Genomic DNA, 19038 nt, shown 5'->3' with positions numbered 1-19038 from the left:
TGGTTCTGAACATTGAAAGTGAAAATTCTTCGAAAGCTGCTTTTTCTTATGAGGAGGAAACTCCGATGTTTACGAATTTGAAAGGTAACTCAATGAAAGAAAGCTCGGTTGTTTTCCGAATTGCAAGAACGCCGTAGAGGAAGCTGGAATTAAGCTTTTGTTTTGGCAAAATACTAAATAAAAAGTGTAGGCTATTAATACAACTTCAAACTGAGTTTGAAAACCGGTTGGCTCATTTCAAGATCTCACATAAGATGGATATTTTTGAAAACTCCTTCGCAGTGGATATCAATAATGTACCAGGGAATTTGCAAACAAAAGTGACTGATTTGCAAAGTGGTAACACATTTAAAATAGATTTTAAGGAAAAAACCAAAATAGATTTTTATGAAAGTTTGCCTTCTGAAAACTACAAGGGGTTAAAAAGTTCTGCTCAGCACATTATTACTAAGTTTGGTAGTACATATATTTGTGAGCAAACATTTTCAATTCGGAATTATCGAAAAAACAGACACCGTTCTCGCTTATCAGATATAAATTTAGACGCCATACTACGCGGCTCTACAATAAAAATGCAAGCTAATGTAAAACTGTAAAACTTGCAAGTCAACTGCAACCAGAAAAATCTCACTGATGTTTTAAAAATATGCATTAAGCGTTTTATTTTTAACCCTAATATATTTGTATACAAATGTTGTAAATATACTCTAATCATTATAGTATGACTACGATACAAAATTACACTGTAATGTCATGTGACCAAAATGTGGCCCGCGTAATATTTCCACGCAAAATCCTGGCTCTTTTGCAACAAAAAGTTGCTAACCCATGTGCTACGATATCCTCCTATCCATTAATCTCCTTCCTTGATAAGTCTTCTGTTGCTTCTAAATCATCAAAATCTTATATTTTTCTCTATGATTTTTAATACTTTTACCATGGTTTAAGAAATTTTCCACATGTTCTACACATCCCTCCTTAACCACTTCTCTACTCTTTCTTTAAAGTTATTCGCTAAAACTCAGAACGCTCCTCCTTAAGAAATTTTCTGCAAATCCTTGAAGAATTTCCCTAAAATTATTACATCCAGTTCTATGAATTTATACCCGCGGCAAGTCCTTCAACAAGACATTTAAAAATGATTTCAAACAATTTGTAACATAGAGAGGCCGATCCATGTAATTAGAGAAACGATGGTTTTTAAGTAGTGAAATTCCATAAAATTCTCAATCCAAAACAATCCATTTTATTTTTTTAGCATGTCTTGACTGACACAGTTTTCTTCGTTTTTTCGAGTGGCTCTGGTGATAAAATTCTATTTTGAATTTCACCCTATATTTTACATTCAGTATCTCACATAGGTTACCGGTACCGCACTGAGTTTTGCTGAAGACGAGGAACTTCCCCAGTAAAATATAGAGGATTTGGGGGAAACTACACTGGGTGCGAAGAAGTACAAACAGAACTAAGTCCAAACAGATTATATTGTCAATACACATTTTTCAAAGAAAACTTTATTTTCCCGATCGTGTTTTCCCGCATACGCAGAAACATTTCGACGCCTAGAGATTTGCGATTTCTCGCTAATGCCTCACAGAGAAACCATCCATGTTCCATAAACTATAAAATCTTTGTATTTGTAATTTCTTTATTTTCCTTCTTTTTTTAGGCTTAGAGTAGAAAAATTTCAAGGAAAATTGGCCAAGAGAGTCTCATGAAAAATTGCCACTGCTGGAAAAGCCTGTAAATAAGCTGAGCCTGAAAAGATCTCTAGTGAATCTTGACTATCGTACCTGAATTGCCCCCAGAAATTATGACCGGGATTCTTTCACAACAAAACTTTATGGCAAACGACAGTGCACAGAATATTTGTTATGGATTCACTTTCAATCCTTATTTTCATTTTTTTTTCTTTTTTGAAGGAATCGGTAGAAGCATGACATCATTTTCATGGCATCATTTCATGGCATCATTTTGGGACAGAGACTGGTGCACTAGATTATTTAGTGTGAAAAGAAAATATAAAAGTAGGAATGATATCAATAAATAAAAAAAAACAAGTTTCCTAGATCTGATTGTTGATAACTTCGCTTGTTCCCTTCTCCAGCCTCTCTTTGGTTGCTGGTTTGGGTGGGTGAAAGGACTCAAGTCTATGAGGTGCCATACGAAAGACCTTTTTATTTGTTGGTTGTTTTTTGGGGGGTAAATGCAGTAATGCAAGGACTAATCCAGGATTTTGTTTTGGATGATGGGGGAGGAGAATACAATAAAACACTTTTAAAAGCGCATCAAAAATTTGTTTATATGCATTTTTACATTTTAATAAAAGTAAAAATCATTTTCATCATTATTAAACATAAAAAACCAAAACATCATTTTGGGACAGAGACTGGTGCACTATATTATTGAGTGTAAAAAGAAAATATAAAAGTAGGAATGATATCAATAAATAAAAACAGCAGTTTCCTAGATCTGATTGCTGATAACTTCGCTTGTTCCCTCCTCCAGTCTCCCTTTTTAGTTGTAGGTTTGGGTGGGTGGAAGGAATTGAGAGGAAGTCTATGAGGTGCCATACGAAAGAACTTTGTATTTCTTGGTTGTTTTTTGGAGGGAATTCTAAATGCAGTCATGCAAGAACTGATCCAGGATTTTTGTTCTGGAGGATGAGGGATGGGATTACAATAAAACCCTTTTAAAAACGCATCAAAATTTGTTGGTGTGCATTTTTTTACGTTTTAATAAGTCGGGCAAAAATTTCGAGGAGGGTTCAAAGCCGTAGCCGTATCCCTGGATACAGCCTTGCAGTCATTGTGTTAAAAAATTACAAGGTTTCTTATTACCAATAATGCAATGTTGTAATAATATGATAATGATGCATAACAATAATAATTATTCCCAAGTATAAAAGCTAGGCTAAAAAAGATTACTTTCAGATGAGCAGCCCGTTTATGCTGAACATAATCGTTCAACTTTTTGTTTAAATAAGGGTATGGATTGCAGATCAGCGGCTTTTCGCCATCTCAGAACTTGTTCATACTGTAACTGTAGGCACACAAAACATTCACGGTTTTGTAATAATATAACTGGACATTATTTGTTATCGAACGAACTTAATTTATTGAGGCAATGCCGTAAAAGCGAAATATAGGCTAATTCCAAGAAGTATCCATGTTGATGGCTAAGTGTTGGAATTGTCATGTGCAAAACGACCCGAGAAGCTTTCTTCCGTAATTAGGGCGACTTTAGAACTTGGAAAAATGTCAAACTAGAAATGGTATTAAAAACCAGTATTGTGTGGGAGTCGTTGAGATATCTTCACTTTTCTAGAGATTTCCTCAATGTTTGATCCATGATTTTTGGATCAAACATGGGGGGGAGAGGGGAAGGTACAATTTTGATGACCTTTTTTTTAGTATTCCTCGACGTATTCGCATGAGTAAACTACACTCACTTTGGTAAACGCATTTGTATATTTAAGAGTCAAAACTGCGCAAAATTTAACCACCAAAGTCTGCAATAAAGCACCAAGAAGCATCTCAAAAGGTTTGATAAGATCACAAACAAAACCATGGGGATTTTAATAAAGCACTAATTATCGCATCACTCCGACACATATATTGCTAATCCATGCTAGCAATAGAGTCCAGACAATTTCAACAAACAAATATAGATCAAATACTGAGGGTGTGTACCTGTCAATGCGTTATATGCAATTACATCTTCAAACCACTGGGAATCAGACCCGAACGAAATTTTCACTAATCACAACTGAAATGACAAGAGAATCATTAATCATCTCATATCAATAAGTCGTTCCACACCACCGGTAATGATAGCTGTCGTTTCTTTGGACTAAAAACTAGGAGCCAATTTCACAAGGGTCTTATCAGTAGTTGGCAGGAAAAGATAAGAAATATGAATGCTTGGTTTCACTCTTTTTACCTTTGTACGCGCAATTGATTTCAAGGGGCTGCACACTCCCTAAACGATAACGCATATTCCTAGCGATTAACAAGGTTCAAACAAATTCAGCTTGAAGTTACAAGGTTAAATGATGATGATATTAAATACAGTCTACGTCTAAAGATGCGTCGTTAATATGGATGAACAAGACAGCACAGATGTAGCAACTTCGCAAATGTTAATCGACATAGTAGGTTAAATAACCATATTTGGTATCCAAGATCAAGTTTTCAGTGAATGGTTTTGATGTTGTTCGTTCGCTGTCGTAAGTACAGGGTGGTTAAGGTGGAATGCCAATCAACAATCATTTCCCGAACATCCAAAAAGTTATCAACCTTCTTTCTTGCACTACACAAGCCAATGTATTTTGAATAAGATTAGAAATTGTCAATGCGCTTTTTCAGCTTAACCTAGTGCGGCTGTCCTTAACCTAAATCTAAAATCTACACTCTTCAAAATTCCGGAAAATACTGATCTTTCAATTTTTGAAATAGGAGAAATAGATAAAGATACAGAATTCAACCAATAGGTTTTACGAAATCCCTTTTCCTCTTGTCTTTCCCATTGGTTCCTACTGGGTGAAGATAGTAAGTTCTGTAATTCCAGTACGTCTGTAGCCTACTAGATTTCGGCAGATGACAGCCGAATCGATGGAAATGCACTCATACCTTAAAGGAAGAATCAGAAAAACTAAAGTATTTGAAGAGGAAAATTTTATGCTAGCTTTTGATACCGAACCTATTTTTCTCTTAATATTTTCAAAACTATGAGTATTTTAGCTTGAAAGGACAGTTGGAACGTTAAAAGCTATCAAACTATACCACAAGAGCTTCTGCTTTCAATTATTCCTCATGCACTCCCTATCCTTTTTCCAGATCGACAACCATGGCTTTAATGCAGATAAAGGATATAGTGTGCGACCCCTTGATTAACTTCATATATCTTGCCTTTCAGAAGGGCGTTCCATTAGGAATATGATGTTGTTTTTATCGTGTCAAAGGTCAGCGGGATTTTTCCACTAATGAAGTTTAAATGTGAATAATCAAGCCACCTCCCATGGGTTTAAGAACATCCAACAAACTTCTAGAAAAGTTTTACGTTTATGGATTGTCTGAGTATAATTTTAGAAATAAACTTACAGGGATAAATTTAGTTTCTTCGAAGGGGATATTTCAAAAAGGAAACAAGACCAGATAAGGCAACAAAAAATGGACCAATAATATGGAAAAATAGCACCTGATAATGGAAGAAGAGCAATAATTTCTAGATCTCGATGGAGCAAATCAGACCCAAAGCAACCCTCCCCCTCTACATGTGCCTGAAAGCTTCACCAAGTAAAATGGTAAATACGAATAAAGTGGGTCGTGCACTAAGTAGGTTATATGCATCATGAAAGAGCAACTTAACTTGCTTTAACATGCCCGCAGAATTCATAAGGATTGGATCCTTAGATTAGCTCTACTAAGCAACCGAGGGGGGGGAGCAAGTACCATATAATGCTATGATCGAATTACGAAAAATGACATGAGAAGCGGTGGCCCAATAAAGGTTTTGACAGAAGGAGACGTCTGACGAATGTTCATCAATGTATTGTTATCAGAAGATGTGAAATGGGGATATATTCATAATTATAACTGAGTACCGGGCTCTTAAACAGTAATATGCTTACGGGGCGATATTCGCGCGCACACCTTTCAAATAATGTAGAAAAATGCCAAATTAGACGGAAAATATAAGATATCCTACGAAAGACCTATCAAGTCTTGAGACTTCAGAAATAGGCAGGCACTAAGCCCCCCCCCCATGCGTACATGCCTATCCAAACCTCTGAGGCACATAAAATATTTGAGCGACCAGGTGGTTATTCAGAATCAGTGATTCTGATTTCTAATAAAACTGTGACAAAAACTATTCTAACTTCGAGAAGAGATTGACAAGATTTCTACGGGTATTTGAGCCCCGCGTTTCAAAATACTTGAAGATGTTACGATTTCCCCAAACAGTTTACTGTATTTTACTATATTTACTATATCTTTTACTATATTTTTATAGTAATACTATATTTTATATACTATAAAAAAAAACAACAAATAAACACGCATCCGTGATTTGTCTTCTGGCAAAAAATACAAAATTCCACATTTTTGTAGATAGGATCTTGGAACTTGTACAATAGGGTTCTCTGATACTATATTTATAGTAAATATACTATATTTTATAGTATATTTTTTTACTATATTTTTACTATATAGTTTACTATATTTTTCTCATGATTTGCCTGTTTTTGTGAAGTTGTTTTTTTGGATATTACGTCAAGATTCTAAATCACATTTCAAAACGACTTGAAGCTGCACAATTTTCTTTTTAAGCAGTATAAAAACTTGACTATTATACTATCTTCCGATCCTATGTTATATCCAGATTTTCCAAATAAGTAATGTATTTAAATTTCTTGCCACGAAATGCCAGCATTGGGGAGCTGCTTTCGCGAACTGTTTTTGTTCAGAGAAATTAATGTCGAATAAATTTCAAAACAAGAGGAACAAACCTGAAGTTCGATAATTCCCTAAAGCGAATTAAATGACAAAACATAAATACCCTTCTTCTATAAGAGTCAGTTACGGCTATTTAATCTGTGTTTAAGCTCATGACGTTTAAATTTGAGTTCTGGATTCACTGTCGAGCCATATTTTTTTACTCTAGGGGAGGAAGAAGGGTCCAAATAGAGAGAACTTCATATTATGTATTTTAGCCATTAAGCAATTCCCTGACACGATCATTCTCTTGCAAAATTTCTCAGACTTCGCACAATTGGGGGGCGGGTGGATGGTATGATAAAAAGAAAAAGTAATATTAGCCATTAAATAGTTGAAAGCGCGTAATTTTGGTAATTCCTTATTTTCACGAAAATCAAAACCGGAACTGGGTCAAACCCGGGGAATCAATCCCTCCCCCTTCTGGGTATAGTGCTACCAGGCTGGGCAGGTTTCCTCAAATTGGGCTGCTAAAAATTGAATTTGGCTAGTGTAAGCTACAAAAGTTATTTGGACAAAAGGAAGTTTTTTTAAGTTAAGATTGGTTCGGTTGGGCTAGAATAATCTACAAAAACCTGGAAACCGCTGTCTGGGTACGGCCTGGCTCGGTTTCTTTCATTTTTTATGTAGCCTACATACTAAAGTTTGCTCTAACTAGTATTGTCTTTTGAATAAATTCCCACTTGTTCACATTTGGTTTAGGCCTACTTCATAAATAGTTATACAGTTGCCCACACTACCGATATATCAGCATTATTGTTATCCTCATGTAGGCTATACTAAATACCAACACAAACGATATAATGTTTATGTAATGTTATAGCGCATTTATAAGCTTTAAATTTATGTAATATTTAACCCGAACTTTTCCTTTTCAACAATTTTTCATAAAAATCAACTTTTGCGTCGAATGCAAAAATTGAAAATTTTTGTGGCTTTAAATTTTAAAGTTTCCTGTTTCATCATTAATAGACTACTTAACGCCAAGTGCCCTTACTTATATTTTTCTATTTATCCGCAAAAGCCGTTGATCTTCTTTCAGAAAGTGGATCTAAACAATCTGGTTCACAAGAAAAAATCTGACTATTAGGCAACCCTGTATGTATCATGGATAGGAATATTTATAAATATACATTCGCCAAAAGACGCGAATTACCTACGGAATAATACTTTGATAAATAAATTTATTTTCTAAAGTCAAATATAGCTCATTCTTGTTCATTCTCTTTACTCTTAGCAAAATGATTACAACATAATTCAATTTTTTTTCAATTTGATTCTCAAAAGAAAATATGTTAGACAGGGAGTGTCACTAATTAAGTAATCAAAGCTCTTTAATTGACTATTCTTAGGAGACTCAAATTAGTTATGTTGTATTATTTTCTAAGTATCTGTATACTCAAGAAAAAACGAAATATTTTCTTCACTTATGTTCCTCACGACAAACAAGGCAGCGCAATCTAAACTTTTCAAGTTTCTGAGAATCTCTAAAAAAGACACGAGTCTTTCATAAACAGGAAGCGCAACTAAATTAATTAGTCTGAAGAAACACAAATTAATTACGTTACTTTTCGAAGGATCTGCAAGTTCAAGAAAGAGTAAACTACCATCTTTAATAATTTTCTTAAGAACAGATACAATCCAAACTTAAACGCAATCCAAAATTTTTGAATTTGATTCTCTAAGGGATGAGTTAAACCAAGAAATGTGTGTCAAATTAAGCTATCCCAGACCCTAAATAAATTTATTGGAACGCAATTGCTTACAGTGCATTACTCCTTTAAACAGATTCAAGAAAAAGGAGACACAAGTCAATTTGGAATTCAGATTTCTTTTTTTCTTCTTTAAGTTCTAAAATTTTGTGCTTCAGTGACTGCATAAGTCTTGGCCGTTTGACACTAGGAAATTGAAAAACCGCTGGGATTTTACATATCTACTATTAATTATTTGACAGCAATAGAAATGCGAATAAAAACCGGAAAAGGGATATCTACTTTTAGAATTAGCTTGTTTTGAGGAAAGGGGAATGGTAAAAAAATGAAAAATTTAATCTGACGACGCTGTAAATAGTGTAAATAAAAAAGCAAACGGATAATATGAGTTATGACTGGAAAAGAAAAGTTGATAGGGAAAGAGCCATGGCATTCGTAGCATGTTGGGATGAAAGCTTTCATTGAGTGAAATTTGGTGAGTGAGCTTTTATCGATGAGTTAGCATGCCTAAGGAGAATAGATGTTTACAGGTCAGACTTTTACGGAGAGATCAAGGTAAGATTTCCGTCAAGGGGTTTGGGTTTGTGAGCTGCTTCGAAAAATATATTGTTTTGGAACAACTATTCAATATTGCACCCTTTTCCCAAACCAAAAAAATCAAGAGGAAATTCATAGACAGTTTTTTGGACAAAGATTACCTTTGTCTACAGCGATAACTGATACACCTGCATCTGAAAGAACGGAATGAAAATATCTTGTTCAAAAAAAACGCAAGGCCCTTTTTAACTATTTGCCAAAATTAACAAAACTGGTCATTTGGTACTCAAACTGCATTTTTTATTTTACTGACAAACCCCAGGCACATGTTCAAGAACTGAACGCAGAGGGGAATGGCAAATTATATGAAAAAAATGGGGAAACTGTAAACACCTGGAAAAGGGGAGTCCCAAAGTCCTCACACCTGCCAAGCTCCCTTAACTTGTACCCAGTTATTGAACCAATATGCCTAAAACTTGGACTATACACACCTAGTGTGGCCACGGCTCCAATAGAAGCTAAACAATTATAACAGCAATTGAGAAAAAGTGATAACAATAAACAAAAAATCATATAGAAACCAAAAACAGACGTTTTTATCCCTTGGAGGTGGCAAACTGGCATTCTCCAACCAAATTGGAAAGTGATCATATAAAAAGACGAAATAGATAATAGACGAAATAGGAAATAGGAGAATAGACGAAATAGGAGAATAGACGAAATAGGATTCGGGAAGTGAACCGTGAAACTGAAGAAAAGTGAAATATCCACAGGAAGGAGCATCAATTTTTCTGAGATCAAGTAACGGTTTAGTCGATTAGCAGTTAGTTACTACAGCAGAGTGTATGTATTCAAGATGAAGAGAAACAGCTGCTACTAAACATCTACTGTAGTGAAATATCTCACGCACTGTTATCTGCCGAGGCCGCTGCGGTCCCCATTCGTAAAGTCCGAGTGGGAACGGAAATTCCAAAGTGGTCCGAAAACCCTGCTCTAAGTGAAGCATGTGGTCGTGCAAAATTTTGGCTTAGGCTCTGGAACGAGTGTGGTCGTCCGAAATCAGGTGTTGTAAATGAAGTTCGGCTGTTCAGCAAACGCAGATTTGCTAAGATTTTGTCTAAGCATAAATGTGAAGTGATCGATCAACATAGTCAATTGATAAGTAATGATCCAAATGCTGTGTGGAGATTTCTTAAACGTAATGGTGATCAGAATAGTGTCGAACCTGTGATCTCTGAGCAAGATTGGGTGTCCCACTTTACTTCTGAGTTCTCTCCACCCGAACAAGATCTTGAAGATAAATATGAAGTCGAACTTGATAAGTTCATGGAATTGCCTAGTTCTGGTGTTGGCTACATAGTAACTGTTCCTAATCTGATTCGTGCAATTTCAAAATTAAAAAAGAAACAATCGAAAGGTGTCGACAAGTTGTGTGGGTTGCATCTTGTACATGGTACTGCTGGTCTCCTGAGTCATTTAGAGCTTCTATTCCAAATTATCTTTAATTCTGGTCTCGTTCCCGACGTTTTTGGTACTGGAGTAATTACACCTATTTTGAAAAAAGGGAAAAATCCGTCTGAATGCGTATCTTACCGCCCTATAACTGTTTCGCCGGTTTTATGTAAGCTTATGGAATTGCTAGTTATAGATCATATTGCTTTTCAATGTTCTACCCCCGATAATCAGTTCGGATTTAAAAAAGGTGTTGGTCGCGAGCACGTCCATTATATTCTTGCTAATATATTAATAGAAGCTGATGAACTGAATGAATCCCTTATTCTAGCGAGTCACGATGTTAGACGTGCTTTTGATTCTGGGATACATCCCCAGTTATTAGTGTCTGCTCATAAACGTGGTGTGGACCGATCGGTTATTTTGCCTTTTCGGGATATGTATAAGAAGCTTCGAGTCCAAGTTAAAGTCCCGTCTCCTAACGGGCCGATTGTATTACCAAATGCTATTCCGGTTAGAAAGGGCATTAGGCAGGGTGCAATTTCGTCACCCCGGTTGTATAATAATAGTGTTCTCGAGGCACAAAAGTTAGTGCAAATGAGCTGCATTTTCCGAGGTTTGGATGTAACATTACTTAATTACGCAGATGATATTTTTAATTTAAGTAGATGTTTGTCTCGTATTGAAGAAAATTTTCAGATTCTAGATGATGCTTATAGAGAGATAGGCCTATCTTTTAATGCAAGTAAAAGCGAGATTGTTGCTTTCAATAGGAGAAATGCAGATTTTATAGATCTTGCTGTCAAATTTGGTGCTCAAGAGGTTCCACTGTCTGACTCCATAATGTACTTAGGAATGCCTATAGGTCATAACATGGCATCTACACGTGCTCGCCAAATAAGTAATTTCGCAGAAAAGGCACGTAAGGCTTACGGGGCGCTATCTTCAACTAAAGCGAAATATAATCGACAAATTCGAGCTAGGCTATATAATGCACTGGTGATCCCACACTTTCTGGCTTTATCACCGTTTTGGCATATATTTAGTGTTAGCGATAAAAGAAACCTTCGATCACTTTTTTACAAATATGCAAAATTTCTTTTAAATACCCCACCGTGGGTTAAAAATTCCAAGATGTCTGCAAGGTTCGGTATCACAGATCCGATTGCTGCTGTGACGAAACGTCGTTCTGAATTTTTGGGGTCGCTTGGGCCTAGTAGTCTGGCAATTGCAATTCGTCCTTAGTGAGTTTTTGTAATAATGTTTTTATTTATTGGCGGTGTATCGTAACGTTTGTTTTTGTTTTTGCAGTTAAGTGTTTTTTTGTTTTTTTTTTTTTCTTCTTCTTTATACTCCATTCGTGCCATTTGTGGTTTTGTATCGAGTGGGTGAATAAAATTATCTATCTATCTAGTTAGTTTCCACGATGAGGCTTATTGCTTTATTACAAGCGTTAGATAGATGATATCCATATAATTGGGCAAAAAGGAACATAAGACGGAATTAAACCGTGAAAGAAGATTTTCAGAATTGGTCCAAGAAAATATATTTAACCTTTCCTAGAATATCAAGGTTGCTCCATACTTTCATTTATAATGGACAACAGAAATTAATGTTGCTGATTACAAAAGTTATAGTATAGACACCTGCAGGACTCGCTATATGGAGTCCGCTTCATATTAAATTTTTACTTTAAGTAAATCTTTTGAAATATTTACATTGGAGTATGAGTTGCTCTATTCATTCATAATTTTTTACGTTTTAATTAAATACCCTTAAATAAGCACTATTACCAAAGAAATGCGGAGCTGGGGCATGCAAGAGGGACGATTGTTCCCTGGCGTAGCCTCTCAGGGATTTTCAAACCAAGGGTTTTTCGTCAATATTAGACCAACTTATATTGGGGTATTGGCGATGAGGGGGGGGGCAAAGATGACAAAAGACAATTTGACTACTGAATAATAGATGTATACCACAATATTTCTAGACACCAATTCACTCTACAATACAGTCATTCATACCTAAAAATAGGGGAGAAAAGGTCCATCGCCTTTCAACATAGAAAAATGCTAGCTTAAAAATGGCTGAGGAAACTTTGCCTCCCAATGTGTGCACCTCCCAATGTGCAACCTCACTTTGCCTCCCAATGTGTGCACCGAGGCTGTCAAAACACTAAACTGTTCATGAATTCCTGTCAAAACTAAAAGTAATTTAAGTGATTTAAAAGCATACCAATTGATGCATTCGAAGAATATTCAATGCTTCAATTCTTTTAATGCAACCCTCAATGTCCAATTAAAATAATTGCAAAAAACATTTATGGCTTATGCAAGTCATATATCTTTTAAGAACTGCCGATTACAATTCCTTCCAACTGTTCCACGAAATGAACCAAAACAATTGTTAAATAAATCTATTTATCCAGACAACTGGGAGAAAACGCTGACTTGCAAAGAGAGAAAATCCCCTTCAAGGAAATAATGGCTTAAACTCTCAACTTTTTGTTCGAAAACTCATTTATCAAGTGGAAGTCAAATTAATACGGGCCAGTTGTTCAAAATCAAAACATATTGTTGTGAATTTAAAATTTTTGATTTAGATCCATTTTACATGGCCATCAACGTTATGATTGCTGTATCAACTAATGAAACCAAGGAATCCTAGACGGATCTATTCTGATTAGATTTGACTTAAAACTCAAAGTATACAAGTAGTTTCCTTTTATCTTAGTAACACGCATGTGTGTAATGAGGGTGAAGAGAGGGGTTGACCCAGAAAAATTGTTGTCCCAGCACCTCAAGAAAATGGGGTGGTTGCATTAATCATATAAAAAAAGAATTTTAAAACGTAAAATAGGCGTACGGTATTTACTTTTTAACTGAAACAAGTTTTGAAGCATAAGAATATTAAGAGCTAGAATTAGGAACTGCAAAGATAGTTGTTCAGCATGGTTAGGAAATGGGGAAGTTATGGAATTCTTTTCCCATGAAGAAATGGGGAAATACCGAGAAGTTAAAGAAGATGTAACCTACAAGATTTTTTTCAGAGAAACTGTTTAATGATAATTTAAGAACTCATACTATAAAATAGATAGGGCGAGTCAAACATAACCATAAAAAGTTCATATTCGATCTTATGAGGAGGCACCCCCTCGTATGCAAGATGTAATCCATAAACTTTGAATTTTGTTTCATCCATAAGCACCTAAAAGTAAATCCTAGCACTTTCTTCTGAAAAAAAAAGAATTTTTCAAAAATAGGCTAATTTGAGTTTTTTAAGATTTGATTAAACAAAGCCTACATGAACTATAATCAATAAAATAGCATTTTATTATTTTAAAATCAATCAAAGAGCAGTAAGTGTTTTCCTATAGTTACTCACATGGACGTCCTATTTTTTTCCGGCAGAAATGTGCTAATGCGCCCAGCAAACATCATGTACATCCCAATAAAAGCCCAATATTATATATATATATATATATATATATATATATATATATATATATATATATATATATATATATATATATATGTATGTAGGGTTAAGGCCTCATTCAAGTGTTGGTCTGTATTAATCACTAATTTAGGAAAACAATTCCCTTTCTCCTTCTATCTCCTTTCTTTTTTTTTTCTTTTTTCTTTTTTTTTAATGTGTTTGTGCTGTTGCATTGATGATTTCTCTTTTTGTTATATATATATATATATATATATATATATATATATATATATATATATATATATATATATATATATATATATATATATATATATATATATAATCATTTCTAAAATCAAAATACAAGTCGAAAATAAAAACACAAACTGTCTAACAAGGAGACTAGAGAAAACATAAATAACACAAATCTTTCCCTGAGAGGCTGCTGAGAAAGCATGAAAAAGATTCATTTATTATTCATAAAACCGACTTTTTTTTTAAATATTGTTGAGCCAAACAGTGAGGGAAAATATGCACGTTGTTTATTTGCTGAAAAAGCAAGACTTAGACTAGAAAAATAACTGAGTTACATGAAGATTTTACACTTGGTGGTTGAGACATCAGAAATGGAACCACGAACTGCCCACAAGTCTGACACATAGGAGTCTAAGAAAATCAGAGTTTTCGAAGAGGGAGATGGGGTGAAAAATACGAAAAGAAGTGCGTAAATAGATCCACATTTTTCAAGTTTTCCCGGGGGCTCTTTGTACTGATATTTGAAGAGGGTTTCCCTTAGCTCCAAATCCCTGTAGGCATGGGTCAAACCTCCATTGTAATTGAACAAATTGTGATTTATGTTAACCTGTTTCTTTAACGCTCAATCCGAATGAAATATCACAAAATATGATGAGAATATTATACTTTATTATTAACAAAATTATGGAAACTACTAAAAACTTATAGAATGCAGTCATGTTGTGCCCATTGACGCACTGTTTTGTTTTGGGCAATCCCAAATTTTCATTCTAACATCTATGGTATTATACTGTTCTATAATACCACATAGAACATCGGACTGAATACATATATATATATATATCTATATATATAAAAATAAGTTGTCTGTCTGTGGATGTGTGGATGGATGTGTGGATGGATGTGTCAGGTGACGTCACCTGAAAAAACTGGATTAGGTGACGTCAAAACTGAAAAAACTAAAAAAAGGCAAAAACTACAAAAAAAACTAAAAACTAATAAAAAAAATAAAAAAGCTAAAAAACTAAAAAAACTATAAAGGTAAAAACCAATAAAAAACTAAAAAAAAAAACTGAAAAAACTAAAAAAAGGCAAAAACTACAAAAAAAAACTAAAAACTAATAAAAAAAGTAAAAAAGCTAAAAAACTAAAAAAACTAAAAAAACTAAAAAAAGGTAAAAAACTAAAAAAAATAAAAAATAAAAAAAAACTAAAAAAAAGGAAAAAACTGAAAAATAAGCTAAAATAAAGGTAAAAACCAATAAAAAACTAAAAAAAAAAAGGAAAAAACTAATAAATGACGACACTCAAAGAGAAAGCGACCAGGACAAAAAACTAAAAAAAAAGGCAAAAACTACAAAAAAACTAAAAACTAATAAAAAAAATAAAAAAGCTAAAAAACTAAAAAAACTAAAAAAAGGTAAAAAACTAAAAAAACTAAAAACTAAAAAAAAACTAAAAAAGGTAAAAACTAAAAGAACTAAAAAAGAAAAAAATAAATGACGACACTCAAAGAGAAAGCGACCAGGACAAAAGGAATGTTCGATTAGCAATCAACAAAGCACCGGGACACAGGGAGTATAAATGACGACCAGGACACAAGTAAAAAAAAAAATTAACAAAACTAAAAAGAAGGTAAAAACTACAAAAAAACTAAAAAGAAAAAAAAACTAAAAACTAATAAAAAAACTAAAAAATCTAAAAATCTAAATAAACTAAAAAAGAAAAAAAAAGGAAAAAAATAAAGGAGAAAAACAAAACTAAAAAACGAATGTATATACAGACCGGTACACCGGGATACAAATGACGACCGGGACACAGGGAATATAAATAACGACCGGGACACAGGGACACAACTACAACGGGGACACCGGGGGAAACAGGGGGATATAAATGACGACCGGGACAAAAAAACTAAAAAGAAATAAAAACTAAAAACTAATAAAAAAAACTAAAAAATCTAAAAATCTAAATAAGCTAAAAAAGAAAAAAAAAGGAAAAAAATAAAGGAGAAAAACAAAACTAAAAAACGAATGTATATACAGACCGGGACACCGGGATACAAATGATGACCGGGACCCGGGACACAGGGAATATAAATGACGACCGGGACACAGGGACACAACTACAACGGGGACACCGGGGGAAACAGGGGGATAACCTGACAATCTATTTATATGCAAAGACAATGGGACAGCAAAGAATGTTGTATATTCGCAAGTTTTACGTAGTTAAAACCATATATATATATATATATCTATATTCACAGGTGGGACATAGGGACACAACTACAATGGCGCGTAACTATTATGGCGCGTAACGACTTACGCGCGCGGGGGGGCTTGGGGGGGGCGCGAAGCGCCCCCACCAACTAGGTGTTGGGGTGGCGCGAAGCGCCACCCCAACAGCTAGTATATATATATATATATATATATATATATATATATATATATATATATATATATATATATATATATATATATATATATATATATATTTATATATATATACACATATATATGTGTATATATATATATATATATATACACATATATGTGTATATATATATATATATATATATATATATATATATATATATATATATATATATATATATATATATATATATATATATATATATATATATATATATATATATATATATATATATATATATATATATATATAAACTAAGTGAATGTCATCTATGAAATTGTCCAAATCGTTTTTACGTAAGTTCTTCTTATATAAAGCACTTGAGTGGTGTATAATACACAAATACCCTTTGAATGAGCTGCAAAGCATGTTCGTGTTTTCATCGTTAATAAGGTAACTGGCCTTGTGAAACAGCAAGATTTGGCGAGAAATATCGCAAGTGAAATGTTTTATGTACACGGTTTAAATGAAACTGAGGACTGGAGATGAACACCAATAAATCTAGTTACAGTCGTCTGTGAAATGGGAATGTCATTAAGAGAGACAACTGCAGTTTGGTTTCAGAATTTATAGGTCCTCCAGTAAAGAAAAGCCAATAGCTTCTTATGGTGTTTTCTAGGGTAAATTACGAGAGAAAAAAGAAATGGTTATCCCTCTACGATTGGTTTGAAGGCCCCCCTCCAGAAAACGAAAGGATCATCTTTCCCAATCTTATACCTCCCTCATTTTGAGGATCAGAACTGGATGCGCCTATACAGTGGCTCCTAAATAGTTGAACTTTTGAACTCTATTGTATGTGTCTTTTTTAACTAGACGCTTCTAGCCATTCATATAATGTATAATAGCATCTACCAATGTTTAGTTTGATCGACAAAATCTGTAGAACAATATAAATGATGTTCCAAGTCACGCTCACAGTTAGTCGCTCGCTTTTGCATACACATTTCACCAAAAAGAAATGACTAGGTTGCAAAATTTAATTGCATGACACCTATTTTCGTTCTTTGAGCATACTGTAAAAGCCAAGTAACATTTTTTATTAAGCTGAAGCACGCACTACTTATTTCAAGCCTTTAATTTAGCACGAGTCATTTAACAAATGATTTCACGTAGCTAAGCACCAGAATTGGTGCATACGTTCCCAAACGTCGATGTACACACGCTGGAGTGCTGGAAAGGATTTTTGCGGGTAAATTTTGTGAATGATTTATTTAGACTACAATTATACATATTATGGTAATAAAAGCAGTATTTCAACAAAAATCTTGCTAATCATTCTGAAAGGGATACGAGATCATTTTCCAAGATTCGAAGAGTCCAGACCTGGGAAAAGTTTGCAAGTCTCATATTTAGTTAATGGAGCCGGAACTAAATCCTAAGATCTAGTGACTGGGTTAAATCTCAAATGGTTCCAACTTACAAGGTAGGGTCAGAGAAACCTCCCTAAATCTGTTGTCACAAAGAGCGTATTTTTCTGTATTCAGATTGACCCTGTGGGGGATCTGCATGGTCAATTAGAGCCCAAAAGACAAGTAGACTACACACACCTTAATATAACACAAAGAATGTCGATGACCCAAACGGCACGATTTCAGCTGTTTCATTTTATTTACTTACGATGTAAATAAATTTATTTACATTTTATTTTTAAATAACTTGTACCACTTAAACTGTTAATACTAGCTTTTTGGCATATGTGAAGTGACTAGATGATGATCTTAAGACTTACATAAGAAGCCTTGTAAATTTTTAAACACTAAAACAGGGTCACTTGAATTAGTGAAGAAGCCAAGAAGCAATAACAGACTCGGCAGACATACTACTCCAGAAACCATCACCCCCTGGAATCAGCTAAGCGACAACTATTAGTACAATTTACTCCCATGGTTTAAAACTAAAAGTAACAAGGATTGGACACAAAGCACTGGAAGTCTGATTGTGAGCACATCCTTGAGTACAATGTTTTCTAATGTTGAAATCACTTTTTATGTCAGCCATTATTCCAATATCGTTGACGGCTTTTTAACATTTCGGCAAACTGTGACGGTTGAATAAATTAATTAATTAAAATCGGTTAAGTAAACAAAATACGACTGACTCTTCTCTCAGGGGGGGGGGTACTCCAAAAAGAATTCAATAATTAGGAAAATATTCCAGTTAACGCGTGAAAAGAGTAACACTCAAACCTGAATCGATCAAGGACTAAAAAAGGACTGATTAAGGACTAAAAAAGTTATAGGAACATTATACTGCCCTTCTAAAAAAAGTAAAATATTAGAACATATTACAAAGCTATGAAGAAAAGCAACAATAGAACAAGCAAAGTTGTGCTTAATCTCTCTTTATATGGATCTTTAATGGATTACATAAAAAAAACTAGTTTTTTTAACTGAAAGTAAGGAGCGACATTAAAACTTAAAACGAACAGAAATTACTCCGTATATGAAATAGATTGTTCCCTCCGCAATCCCTCGCTCTTTACGCTAAAGCTTTTAATTGTTTTAAAAAGCAGAATTGTGGCAAAGAGTCAAACTTTAGCGTAAAGAGCGTAAAAAATGAGCGTGGGAGGGGGCCTAGATGCCCTCCAATTTTTTTGGTCACTTAAAAAGGGCACTAGAATTTTTCATTTCCGTTAGAATGAGCCCTCTTGCGAAATTCTAGGACCACTTGGTCGATACGATGACCCCTGGGGAAAAGAAAAAAAAAAAAAAAAA

The 19038-nt window shown here is 34.2% G+C and overlaps 2 protein-coding genes across 3 annotated transcripts in view; both read right to left on the bottom strand.

Annotated features, from left to right (window-relative positions):
* LOC136038638 (leucine-rich repeat-containing protein 24-like) overlaps positions 1-19038 on the bottom strand; it is a gene marked incomplete at its 3' end in the record, with an annotated part of 65186 nt that overhangs the window by 12639 nt on the left and 33509 nt on the right.
* Positions 1-19038, bottom strand: part of LOC136038637 (leucine-rich repeat-containing protein 24-like) — a 112170-nt gene that overhangs the window by 74703 nt on the left and 18429 nt on the right. Inside the window, exon 1 of one of the 2 annotated variants that reach the window (XM_065721883.1) lies at positions 3693-3865. The exons of the other annotated variant lie outside the window; for it this stretch is intronic. The gene's annotated coding sequence lies outside the window, so the exon portion shown is untranslated. Of the gene's footprint in view, positions 1-3692; positions 3866-19038 lie in introns of those variants that run through there. 2 annotated transcript variants of the gene reach the window in all.

This window comes from Artemia franciscana, chromosome 18, assembly GCF_032884065.1.
Source record: "Artemia franciscana chromosome 18, ASM3288406v1, whole genome shotgun sequence".
Lineage (NCBI taxonomy): Eukaryota > Metazoa > Arthropoda > Branchiopoda > Anostraca > Artemiidae > Artemia > Artemia franciscana.
The sequence above is the reverse complement of the archived record's forward strand: the minus strand, read 5'-3'. Positions and strand labels throughout refer to the sequence as shown.